This window comes from Leopardus geoffroyi, chromosome D3, assembly GCF_018350155.1.
Source record: "Leopardus geoffroyi isolate Oge1 chromosome D3, O.geoffroyi_Oge1_pat1.0, whole genome shotgun sequence".
In the NCBI taxonomy this organism is placed as follows: Eukaryota; Metazoa; Chordata; class Mammalia; order Carnivora; family Felidae; genus Leopardus; species Leopardus geoffroyi.
The window spans coordinates 15,474,516-15,488,038 of record NC_059339.1 but is presented as its reverse complement, the minus strand read 5'-3'; positions in this window follow the sequence as shown (position 1 = coordinate 15,488,038).

Below are 13,523 nucleotides of genomic sequence, written 5' to 3'. Positions count from 1 at the left end.
GTTTCAGGTGTACAATATAGTAATTCAACAGCTCCATACATCACCTTGTGCTCATCATACAAGTACACCTCTTAATCCCCATCACCTATTTCTTCCATCCCTCACCCACCTCCCCTCTGGTAACCACTGGTCTGTTTTCTGTAATTGAGTCTCTTTCTTGCTTTGTTTTTTGCTTCTCTCTATTGTTTTACTTTTGCTTGTCTGTTTTGTTTCTTAAATTCCACATATGAGTGAAATCATAGGGTATTCATCTTTCTCTGACTTATTTCACTTAGCATTATAATTCCTATCTATATCCACATCATTGCAAATGACAAGATTTCATTCTTTTTTATGGCTGAATAATATTCTTATATTTCTTACCAATTCATCAACTGATGGACACTTGGGCTGCTGCCACATCATCGCTATTGTAAACAATGCTGCTATAAACATAGGGGTGCATGTATCCTTTTGAATTCATGCTTTGGATTCTTTGGGTAAATACCAGTAGTGCGACTGCTGGATTGTAAGGTAGTTCTATGTTTAACTTTTTGAGGAACCTCCATACTCTTTTCCACAATGGCTGCACCAGTTTGCATTCCCGTCAACATCGCATGAGGGTTCCCTTTCCTCCACAACCTCGCCAATACCTGTTGTTTCTTGTGTTGTTGATTTTAGTCATTCTGACAGGTGTGAGGTGATATTTCATTGTAGCTTTGATTTGTTCCATTTCCCTGATGATAAGGGATGATGAGCATGATGCTGGGATTTGTAATAAAATATATATATTTAGTCTTCGTCTTCATTCCTGGCACAGGGCTTGCAAAACCCTTGGAATTTCCTAAGTGATGAAAGGATGACGGTGTCTTGTTTTAGAAATGTTTGGAAAGCCCCTAGGTAAACTAAGGATGAGGACTAGTGGCCAGGGGAGCAAACCATGGGGTTAGAGCATTGAAACTTTCAGTCCTACCCCCATAACCTCTAGGGAGGGGACAGGGTCTGGAGATTAAATTAAATCACCAGTAGCTAATGAGTTAATCAATTTTGCCTATGTAGTGAGGACTCCATGAAAACCCAAAAGGACAGCTTCTAGGAGCTTCTGGTTCGGCTGGTGAACACGTGGAGATTCAGGGGAGAGTGGCCTGCTTGGAGGGAACATTGGAAGCTTTTCGCCCTTTCCCCATTTGCATCTCTTCCATCTGGCTGTTACTGAGTTATATCCTCTGATAATAAATGGGTAATCCAGTAAGTAAAACCTTCTCTGAGCTCTGTGAGCTGCTCTAGCAGTTTAATTGAACCCAAGGAGAGGGTCCTTGGAACTTCCCGTCTATAGCCAGCCAGCCAGAAACACAGCTGACAACCTAGACCTGCCATTGGCATCTGAAGTTGGGGAGTCTTGTGTTACTGAGCCCTTACCCTGTGGGCTCTGATGCTACCACCAGGTAGATGATGCCAGAATTGAATTGAATTCTCGGACACCCAGCTGGTGTCGGAGAACTGCTTGCTGTGGCGAGGGGAAAACCCACATGTTGGAATTGGTGTCAGAATCGTAACCAGTAAGACGCTCCTGCCAGGCACAGAAAGGCCCAGAAGCTCTTTTCAGAACCAGCTCATCTGTCTCAGAGCACCCAGCAAATCCCAAGTTTCAGTGAGTTGCAAATCTGCCTGCTCAGTCTCACCTCCGGGAGCTGTGGCTGTTTCCAGGCTGGCTCAGATCCCTTCCCACCCCCAGCAGTCCAGCAGCTGATATTTACACAGCACTTTACAGTCTCCCTTGGTTAATCCAGCGTGTTCCCCGGTCACTTCTCATTAAGCCGAGTGTAGCCTCCTTTTCACTTGTTCTGAATTAAAGTGTCACTTTTCCCAGCAAGGGGCTGCAGGTGGAAAATATAGGCACAAAGCTTGGAAAATAAGGGAGGGAAGAGGGGACAGCGCCCAGTCAGCTCCCACTCTCTTTCCTAGAGCTGAAGTGATGCTGTCATGCTTAGCACCCCCCTCCCACCTGCAAGTTAAACAAAAATGAGTCCCAGTATGTTGAGGATTTTTAAAAACTGAGGGTATTTGGCCCAGTTGGTGTAGGAAAATATCCAATGACAGCAGTTGGACCTGTAAATGTCTTTCTTGGTGTTTCTGGGATAGCTAATTATCCTAGCTGTGCAGCCAAGGACCACCCGAGATGTTTTCGAAGGAACAAGCTCATAGCAGACATGCTGCTCTGATCCCAGCTGTCCCCAGTCAAGGGCCCCAGTGCCTCGTTCTCTTCCCCAGCCTGCTCTCAGACCATAAAAGCCAACTGCCTCCCCAAGGCACTCGCTGACTGACAAATCGCTGCCCAGTAATGGTGAAACGGTTACCATGCCTCCCTAGGGCAGCAAACCCAGGAGCAGGCGAAAGAGAGGCTGTGTACTTTAATGGAAAGGACTTGGGTTGAAATCTTCCAGCTCTTTCTCTTCTTAGCCATGTGATTCTGAACAAGTGACTTAGCATCTCAGAACCTCTGTTTCTTCTTCCCTAAGATGAGTTGTCATTGGGTTTGTCTTCAGGATGTAATTACAGAATGACAATATATTTTTTTTAATTGTAGTAAAATATATAGAACATAAAATTTGCCATCATAACCATTTTTAAGTGTACAGTTTTGTGGTATTAAATACATTCACACTGTTGATGCAAGCATCACACCATCCTTGTACAGAACCATTTTCACCTGTGTAACTGAAACTCTGCCTATTAAACAACTCCCCATTCCTCACTGCCCCCTAACCACCATTCTACTTTCCATCCCTACAAATTTGACTACATAGGCACCTCATATAAGTGGAGTCATACAGTATTTATCCTTTTGTGATAGGCCTATTTCACTTAGAATGATGGCTTTAAGTTTCATCTATATGGTAGCAGATGTCAGAATTTTCTTCCTCTTCAGGGCTGAGTAATATTCCATTGTGTGTATACACTATACATTTATTTATCCATTCATCCATTGATTGATATTTGGGTTTCTTTTCCATTTTAATCATCATGGATAATGCTATGAACATGGTTGTACAAACAGCTCTTTGAGTCCCTGCTTTCAATTCTTTAGAGTATGCTCCTAGGAGTGCAACTGCTGAATCACATGGTAATTTAATTTTTAATTTTTTAAGGAACCATCTTATTGTTTTCATTAGCGACTGCACCATTTTACATTCCCATTAACAGTACACTAGAGTTTTAATTTCCCTATATCTTCATCAGCACTTGCTCTTTTGGTTTTCTCATACTAGCTATCCTAATGGATGTGAAGTGGTTTTCTCATTGCGGTTTTGACTTATATTTCCATGGTGATTAGTGATGTTGAACATCTTTTCATGTGCTTGTTAGCCATCTACAACAATACTTTTGATTAGTGCCTGGAACATGTTCGGGGCTGAGGCTTGATCCCATAATTACAAATTCTGTAAGATACAAATCATGACTCCAGCTAAATCTTTCGTGCAGGTCTGAATGCTTGTCTGCTCCAAGGCTCAGAGCTATTTAGAGGAAGGAAGCTGGTGCCTTTTTCAGCTGTGGAAAGTCAATTCATTTCTCTCAGCCTCATCAAGATGCTCTGAAGACACATAAAATAAATTCAAGACAACCTTATAGGTGGTGGAAAGATCACTGTACTAGGAGTCCTACAGATCCCAGTTTGTATCCTGCTCTGCATTTATTAGCTGTGTGGTTTTTTTTTTTTTTTTTGGTCAAGCCATTCATTCATCTATTTAACAAATAATTTGGCGAATATTCCATGGATATTTGTTAAATAGATAAATGAATAAATGATTGAGTGAATGAGTGATTGAATGATCTCTTTCTCATCAGCGAAATTACACCTATTCCTAGAAAATCCTATCAACTAATAGAATGGGCTTTCAGAATGCTTTACAGTTTTGAAAATACTTGGGATGCAGTATGGTTGTTGGTTTAGAGTATATATTTGCATGTTTACAAGTAGATAGATCTCAGTGTGAATCTTAGCTCGGCCAATACTGTGCATGTAATTGTAGACAAGTTATACAACCCTTCCAAGCCTTAGTTGCTGTTTTTAATATGAGAATGATAGGACTCCTTGCTGTGCTAGCCAGCCTCCAAGATGGCCCCAGTGATCCTTGCTCCTGATATTCAAGTTTGTATGTGGCCCGTTGAAAGTGAATAGGGCTGATTCAGACAACCAACAAGATATTGCTGAGATAATAGCACCTAGCTTCTGAGCCTGCCATAAAGGACCCTGTAGCCTCTGTCTTGGAGAATTGCTCTTTCTTGAATCAGTTGGTCTGGGGAAAGCCAGTCATCATGTCATGAGGATACTCAGCAGTTGTACCCAGAGAGGTCCTCATGGAAAGGAACAAGGCTTCCTGCCAGTAGCCAGCACCAACTTGCCAGCCATGTGAGTGAAACACCTTGGAAGAGGATCCTCCAGCCCCAGTCAAACCTTCAGATAAGACTACAACCAAATGGGCCACCTTGAACTAGAACCACTCAGCCAAATCACTTCCAACTTCCTGACTTCAGACACTATATGTGAGGTAGTAAGTGTTTATTGCCATTCTAAGATGTGAAGTTTTGGTGTGGTTTGTTACATAGCAATAGACACCTAGCACACTCACCTTATAGGGCCACTGTGAACTTTATTTTTTTAAATGTTTGTTTAGTTTAGAGAGAGAGAGAGAGAGAGAGAGAGAGAGAAAGAGAGAGAGAGAACACAAGTGGAGTAGGGGCAGAGAGAGAGGGAGACACAGAAGCCGAAGCAGGCTCCAGGCTCTGAGCTGTCAGCAAAGAGCCCGACACGGGGCTTGAACTCATGAATTGTGAGATCATGACCTGAGCTGAAGTTGGACGCTTAACTGACTGAGCCACCCAGGTGCTCCTAGGGTCACTGTGTACTTTAAATGCACGTGAAGGATCTGCCTTGCACAGGGCTTGGACCATAGCTCAGGAAATACCATTTGTTATTGCTCTTTTGGGCCATAAAAGGAATTATTTGATTTTTTTCTCTGATTTTGATTCAGGGTGCAGGGGGTAGGCCTGTAAAACTATGCACTGGGAGAGGGATCAATAAATTACTTAAAGCACATATGATACAGGGCCAAGAATATAACATTTCTGTTATCCAAACTAAAAAGATGGAAGATGAGGCAAATCAAAGTCTAAAAGGCTGAAGGTTCTTTCCAGCACTGCCAAGATTTAAGTAAGCCAATGGCAGGAACTGTGAGGCCCAGATTAAACACAGACTATGAAGACTGGAATATTCAGATCACTGTATAAACAGATGTGTTATTAGGGTTCCCTGCACTTTATAAAATCTACAAAGTGCTAGAGTTATCTCTTTTTATCTTCAAAATAAGCCCGTAGAGTGGTTATTCTTGTGCCTATTTTATGGATGGGCCAACTGAGGCTCAGAATGCTGAGGCAACCTTCCCAGGAACATATAGTCAACAGGCGCTAGTGAGGGTTTGAGACCCAGGCCTCCAGTCCTCTTGACTAGGACTGAGCTCAGAGATGGGTTCTGTGATGTCAGGCTTCAGTCTTTTCTTGTCTCTGAGTCTCAATTTCATTAATGTAGAGTATGGAAGAAACCAGATCTGACACGTTCAGAAAGCTTAATGCACAAGGCTGATGATTTAAATGAGAAAAGCAGGTCAATAAGGGTGATTTTTCTACTATAAGGAAAACAAGAGTACACGTGCAACAATACATAGTGAATGACACTGGACCTCGGAGTGGGGGAGGCAATAGGAACCCGTCACGACTCTGGCAAATTGAAAACCCTGTGTCCTTGCTTGAGAAGGTCTTCTTCTTAGCTCCACCCAGGTACATTCTATGCACAAATAAAAGCCTAGGGCTGGCAGATCACCTACTTTTTTTTAACAGAAGCCCAGACCTGTATTTTATATGAATTCTTCACAAATTTAAAAGTTGGCTCAAAGGATATAAAAGTAACACAAAACACCGTATGAGTCAAACACACACATCTACAAGCCAATTCAGTTCATGGGCTACCATTCAGTGACCCCGGAACTAGATAATTTGCAACGCCCCTCTCTGCTCCAAAACAGCCTAGCTCTACCGGTACGCAGCATGCACTGTTTGTTTACATGGGATGCTGGACGGCCTCATAAATATTCCAAACTGGTTTTCATGTGTGGATGTGAGCTGTGTCCTCAAATAAATTCCAGACTCTCTGAGGGCAGGGACCAGGTCCCAGGTTTCCTGTGGGTCTCTGTTTCTGACTCTCCCAGTACGAGGTGCAGCCCCTCAGGGTGAGGGCTCATCTTTGGCTGGGGCAGAGGCTGAATGATTCTCCCCAGGCAGTGGCTCTGGAGAGCTGTGAGTCTCACATCATTTGGGAGCCTGAGCTCTGGATCTTACGAGGGCAGCTTCCATCATTCCCAGTGTTCGAAGGAAGTGAGGTGAGGGAACCAAGGTTAACGACTTGCACTTACATCATGTCTGCCAGATTTATAAAGGAGGCTTCTGTTTCCTTTGGGAATCCTGCCTGCTGCTGGGCAGATGTGGCTGCTTTTGCAGAGTGAGGTGCCTTTCTCCAAATCAACCCAAATGAACAGGCAGGTTCCTCTGGGTGTCCTCTCCTTAGAGTCCCCCAATCCATCACATCTGTGGCTCTGGATGACATAGTACCTACAAGCAAAGGTTCTGAGGCTACCCTACCCGGGTTTGAATCCCAGCCCCTCCACTTACAAATCAACAAAACTGGAGTTGCCTTGATCATCCCTGTGCCCATAGTGGTGGAGAATGTGTTTAAAAATATAGTTTATGTCCTCTGCCCTCCAGGAGCTTATAATTTAATTGAGGAGATAGAGCAAAAAAGTTACAAAGGCTTAATATAGATATGAGAAATTATGGTCCATGGCAGTAAATGATCATTAGCAAATGACTTGTGCAAAAAGAAGTACCAGAACAGAAAGGAGGAAGAAAAGAGCACAGTGAGATTCATGCAGGAGGGCTAAGCTTTAAAAACTGCTGGAGCTGGTGGAGGAGCAGAGATTTTCTGCAGGGAGCAGAGGAGCATTAATGAAAAAAGCTGTTTGCCACCATTGAAGAAGACAAGGTTGAACAGCAGTGAGAAGAAACACAGATTTCAGAGACAGACTGAGGTTTGAATCCTGAATTTACCACAGGATTCTCTTAGTTGAAAGTGACAGAGACCAACTTCAGCTGGCTTATGCAAAAGGGGGCTTTCCTGTTTCACAGAGGAGGGGTTAGTTCACAGAATAGACAGAAGTCATTAGGGCAGCTACTGGGACCAGAGAAACGAGGCCAGTGGGATTGTCTCTGACTCTGCTCATCTCACTCCAGCTGTTTTCTGCCCAGCATCACACTCTCCTGCAACAGACAGGTCTTTTTCATAAGGCAGAGCATATGGCACCTGGCAGTCCTGGATAAGGACCTTCCGAGTTCCATGACCGAAGGGAACAGACTATTTCTCCTCTAGCTCCAAGCAAAATGTCTAAGGGAAGAGCTCTGATTGGCTTGGCTTGGTCACATGACTTCCAAACGTTCTTCTTAGTGACCAGAGGGCTGTGGTCCTATGATTGGATAGACTTGAGTCTTGGATGGTGTCCTGAGATTGACAGCTCCATTAGAACCATGGTAGTGGTGTGGAGAGAGACTTTGACTAATCCACCACTCCAGAAGGACAGATTTTATCAATCAATGCTTTGTTTTGGAAAAACGTCTTACAAATAATCTAGCTCAATGTCTCCCACACCTGGATGAGCTTGTTAAAATTCAAATTCTCGGGCATCCCCCAAAGTTATAAACCTTTCTCCAGGGACTGGAGCCCAGAAAACTGTTTTTTAACCAGCTTTCCACGTGACTCCAGTGATCAGTGAAGTATGATAACCACCAGTCTATTCCAATCCTATCATTTCAGTGAGGAAGAAATCAAGACACAGACAGGAAAGTGATTCACCCAAAAATCACAGATCCAAGAAGTGCCAAAAGAGGATTAAGACTTAAGTTCTCTGCAGCTCCCTGTTCATTCTCCTTACAACTCCTTGCTTTTCCAGGCTGTTTCAGTGTGTCCCTAGACCATAGAGGGAAGAGGGACGTTCATCTCCTCCACAACCATTCTACAACCAGAAATCTCTATCATTGAGTCCCAAGCACTGACCCTCCCAGCATACGTGTGCACACATGTATACACGCAGCTAGACACTCTTCCTCTCCCCGCAACAGCTGTGACTTCCAAAACACAACTATAATCTGGCAAATAGGACTCAGCTTTGGGGAGGAGAGCCTAGCAGGCTGTACCCAATTGGATGCCATAGAACAGGGTGCTGAAGAAGGCACTTCAGGCAGGGGGAACTGCCAGAACAAAGGCCTGGAGGTAAGAACAGGCACAGAAAATGTAAAGAATGGACAAAATGGTGGCCTGGGATTGAAAGGATGATTGAAGGGACACTAGAACTTAACAAGGTTGTGGTGTGATAGCAAAGGGATTTAATGTCATGTTCTTGGATAAAGAATCTGGTGGGGAAAAGGGATTCATGACCTTCTGAGGTGATGTTTATGTCTGCAAGAACCCAATGAAATTCCTTTTAAAATAGAGAAGCTGTTTAATAGCTATACCTATGTTCAATGGTCTGCCCCATAAACATACGAATCTATTTCATGTTTGATAGCTCTGACTATGTAACAATCAAATTCCATTATTAGAATTTTGCAAATGTTTTTGAAAGATGGTATTGTGGAGCCAATCCGAAATGTTTTCTCTGTAACACTAGCCTTGTGATATGCACGTCCCAAAAATGGTTCCATGTGGAAGAGTCAGGAAATTCTGCCATCTGTTCCCCCTCATGGAAAATCTCAATGATCATTAGCACATTAAAGTTGCTGAGAAGTCTTGCAGGAAAGACACCCATTGAAAATTTTTGAGTTCAGTGTTCCCAAATTCCCATCACAGAAATCTTCCTGATTAATCTCACAAATAACCTGTTTTGATGGACACTTATCCTGCATCCCTCTGGGGTGGTGGGGGTTTTGCATGTCTCCAGGTTAGCCTGTCAGATAAACCAGACTTTGCATACTTTCTCATGGCAAAGGCATACATGGCTTCACATACAGGTGTGCATCTGATAATCTGGGGGAAAACACTAAAATGTAATAGGGTACTATACCAAAGGAAGAAGGGGGAAGCTTCATGATTAACTGTATAAAGTGAAGAGTCACTCTCATTTACCTGGCTTCTAGGATCTGCTGTTTGCTACAGCATTTTTCCTCAGTGGGTTATACTCCTCTTGTCTTTGCTAACATCCCCAACATAGAATCCTAACATGCAATGTGGACATCTTTTGTTTGGCCTGACCTGATCCATTCCCCTTCTTCTGATAAAAACACCAGTAAGTTACCTTGGTTATCCACCCCTCTCCCATCCTCAGGCTGTGGATTCTGGTAGGACTGACACCCTCTGCCTTCCAAGGATGAGCAAAAAACCCGAGTGTAGTCAGTCTGCTAGCCACAATGATTGGTTCACACATGGGCACATGACCCAGGCTGGTCCAGTGAGATTTCAGCTCTGGGTTTTTACTGGGATCAAGAGATATTCATTCTTTTTCCCTTGGGTTTGTTTATTTAATGGGATGTATGCTCAGAGCTGCCATTCCAGAGAGCCCAGCTGAGAAAGAAGACAAAAGAGGGCAAAACAGGCTGAGAGATGGAAAAACTGAGTATATATCATTCACTTGGACCTCTTTTTTTTTTAAGTTGATTTATTTATTTTGAGAGAGAGAGAAAGAATGTGAGCAGGAGAGGGGCAGAGAGAGAGAGGGAGAGAGAGAATCCCAAATAGGCTCTGTGCTGTCGGCACAGAGCCCTACGTGGGGCTCAATCTCATGAACTATGAGATCGTGGCCTGAGCCAAGATCAAGAGTTGGACACTTAACCGACTGAGCCACCCAGACACCCCATCACTTGGACCTCTTGATCCAGATGTTCTTAAAGTTATTTTCACTGAAATTTTTAATTTCTGTGTGTGAATATATTTTTGTATCCCCTCAAGCTGGTTTCAGTCATCTAAAAAACAAAACAAAAAAATCCTTCTATTAAAGCATTTATAAAGTTTAAGAGGTCGGAATCCTCTAGCAAACATTTACTATGAAACTATTCTGTGCCAGACCCTGAGCTATGAATGGGGTTGGAGGGACAAATACAAATAAAACACTTAAGCGGCCCATAGTCTAGTGAAAGATAAACACAAAAGTAAATAATCCAGTGCAATGTGATGCATGCTCTAATTGAGTTGTATACAAGGACTCAAGGGAGCAGAGAGGGATATATGATGGTGTAAGGGAGCCAGGCAAGACTTTCTAGGGGAGATTGAAGGTCTGAATTTGAAAAGTTGATAACATTTAAAATGCACATTTAAATATGAATACTTAAAATGAAGCCACCTCTGAGACAGACTTCAGTGTGCAAGAGACTTATTAGGGGCACTGTTGGGATCAACACCTGGGGAAGGAAGGAAGGGAAAGCAGGATGGGGTAAGGCATCCCCCAAGATGGCCATGGCTAATCCTGTGGGGTGCTCTGAAGCAGAATGGTCCTTCAGAGTTGTCGCACGTTGGGGCAAAATGGCCAGCATCCACCTACAGACACCTTCTTTCTCTTGTGCTCACGTCACAATCACAGTCCCCAAACAGCAGCATGCAGATGGTACGCACTGTACCTCTATGGAGCTAAAAACACTGGGCCCATTAAAGGAGCGCGGAGACAATGACAATATAATGATATTAGCATGTATTTACAATTCACATGAGTGGCTTCAGCTAGGGTGTAGCAGAAAACAGGCTTGGGAAAACACGAGGAGCTTCTTTGACTGGATTCCTTGGTGAAATGTAAATGTGCCAGTAGTTATCAGAAACGTCTAGTGCATTGGGCCGCCTGGGTGGCTCAGTGAGTTAAGTGTCCGACTTTGGCTCAGGTCATGATTTTGTGGTTTGTGGGTTTGAGCCCCATGTCAGGCTCTGTGTGGACAGCTCGGAGCCTGGAGCCTGCTTCAGATTCTGTGTCTCCCTCTCTCTCTGCCCCTCTCCCACTGGCACTCTGTCTCTCACTCAAAAATAAATAAACATTAAACATTTTTTTAAACATGCAATATATCTAGTTAGATGACTTATTTTCAAGTTTTCAAGGATGAACATTTAGTGGCAAAGAGCCTGGGTCTCCATGTCAGCCAGACCTGGGTTCAAATATTGATCCCTCCACCTCCCCGCTTTGTTACCTTGGAAAAGTTATTCAACTTCTCTGAGCTTTTGCACTGTTCCTGGCACACAGTAAGTGCATGATCAATATTAATCATCTTAATTACTACTAGTAGTAGAATTAATACTATTACTCTACTGCTAGTATTATTAACTAAAGTGCTGCAAAGTCTTCTGGAGCCAGAGAATTCTCCTAACTCAGTGTATTAGCCCTCTCCCCATTATGTTGACCCAAGTCATGGATCTGATCCTTGTGCACACTAATTACCTTCATTTTCTCTTATTAAATGTATGCTCTCTTAGCCTAATTAGCAAATGTTTCAGTCCCATATTTCACAAAGTGTAGAAACAGTAGGCTTACAAATATTAATACTTGTTACTAGACAAAAGGCATTGGTGATCAAACACGTTTGGGAGAGACTTGGTTAAACAAACTGAAACAGGGGCACCTGGGTGGCTCAGTCAGTTGAGTGTCTGGCTCACAATTTCAACTCAGGTCATGATCTCACAGTTTGTGAGATCGAGCCCTGCATCTGGCTCTGCCCTGGCAGCATGGAGACTGCTTGGGATTCTCTCTCTCCCTCTTTCTCTGCCCCTCCCCAGCTTACAATCTCTCTCTCTCAAAATAAGTAAATAAACTTAAAAAAAACAGCTACAAAGTGAGACAGATTTCTTTCCTACAAAACTTGTCAGAGTCTTTTATGTTCCAGTAGGATTTCTGTCTCTCTAAGAGGCAAATATAATATTGTATTAATCTTGGCTGCAATTTTTGGCTGCAAATGGGAGAAGCCCAACTAAATCTAGTTTAAATGAAAAAGAATGCATTGGTTCATATAACTCCAAATCCTAGGATTGTATATACTTTAGGATAACTGGATCCAGGGGTTCAAATTATGCCATCTAATCAATCAACCAGTCTCTTTTTCTCTCCCTCTCTTCTCCCTCTCTCTCTTTATCTCTATCTCTCTCTCCCCCTCCTTCCTCCCTTCAGTCCCTCTTTCACTTTTTCTTTCCCCTGTATTTTCTTCTCATGTATTTGAACATCTCTTGGCTTTTGCATTGGACAGTGATATTGCTCCATGGAAGTCTCAAGCTGACAATCTATGATACAGAAGGAAATAATTTTTTCCACAATTTACCTTTTTTGGATCATGGACCCATGTCCAATTCAATTTCAGTGTCCTGGGATATGAAGTAGGCTCTGAAAATAAACTAAGCATGGGAGAGGGGGAAAGGCATTTCCCCAAAAGAAGAGTTGTCATGAAGACAAAGACTACGTATCTACTCTGAATATTTAGCATTTCATCTTACTGGGCTAGTATTCTTTAAGAAATGCTGACTTTACAGTCATAGAAAGACAAATATATGATTTCACTCATATGTGGAATTTAAGAAAAAAAAACAGATGGGGTGCTTGGGTGGCTCAGTTGGTTAAGCGACTGATTTGGTTTCAGCTCGGTTGATCACACAGTGGGTTCGAGCCCCACAACGGGCTCCTTGTTGTCAGTACAGAGCCTGCTTGGGATTCTCTCCCTCTCCCTCTCTCTCTGCCCCTCTCAACTGGCTCTCTCTGTCTCTCTCTCAAGAATAAATAAACTTTAAAATTTTTTTTTTAAAGAAACAAAACAGATGAACATAGGGGGAAGGAAGGAAAAATAAAACAAGATAAAACAGGGAGGCAAACCATAAGAGACTCTTAATACAGAGAATAAACTGAGGGTTGCTGGAGGGGAGGTGGGTGGGGGGACGGGCTAAATGAGTGATGGGCATTAAGGAGGGCACTTGTTGGGATGAGCACTGAGTGTTATATGTAAGGATCACTAAATCCCACTCCTGATACCAATACTACACTCTATGTTAACTAATTTGAATTTAAATTTTTTTAAAAAAAGAAAAGAAATGCTGATTTTATACAAACTCAGTCTCGCCAGAGGAAAAAGAAATCACCATTTTGAGCTACCATTTTTGAATATCTATCATGTTCCTGTTACTGTTCATGGAACTTGGATACAAAGATGAATGAGATCTAGTCATTGTCTTCCAGAAGATCATGGTCTGGGAAGCAAAGATCTGAGGCAGACAGTAAGCAGCTGGGTACAAGGGAATATTCTAGACATTATAGCAGAGGTACGAAAAAACTGCCACAGGCACACAGACTGGATCATTCATTCTCCCTTGGTCATGACAGAAACACTACACAGAGGAAGAAACGTTTGTATTGAGTTTGGGAAGAGGCCAAGTTTGAGAAGGGCAGGTTATCCTGGCATTGAGAACTACCTAAGACAATTCTTCCGTTTGA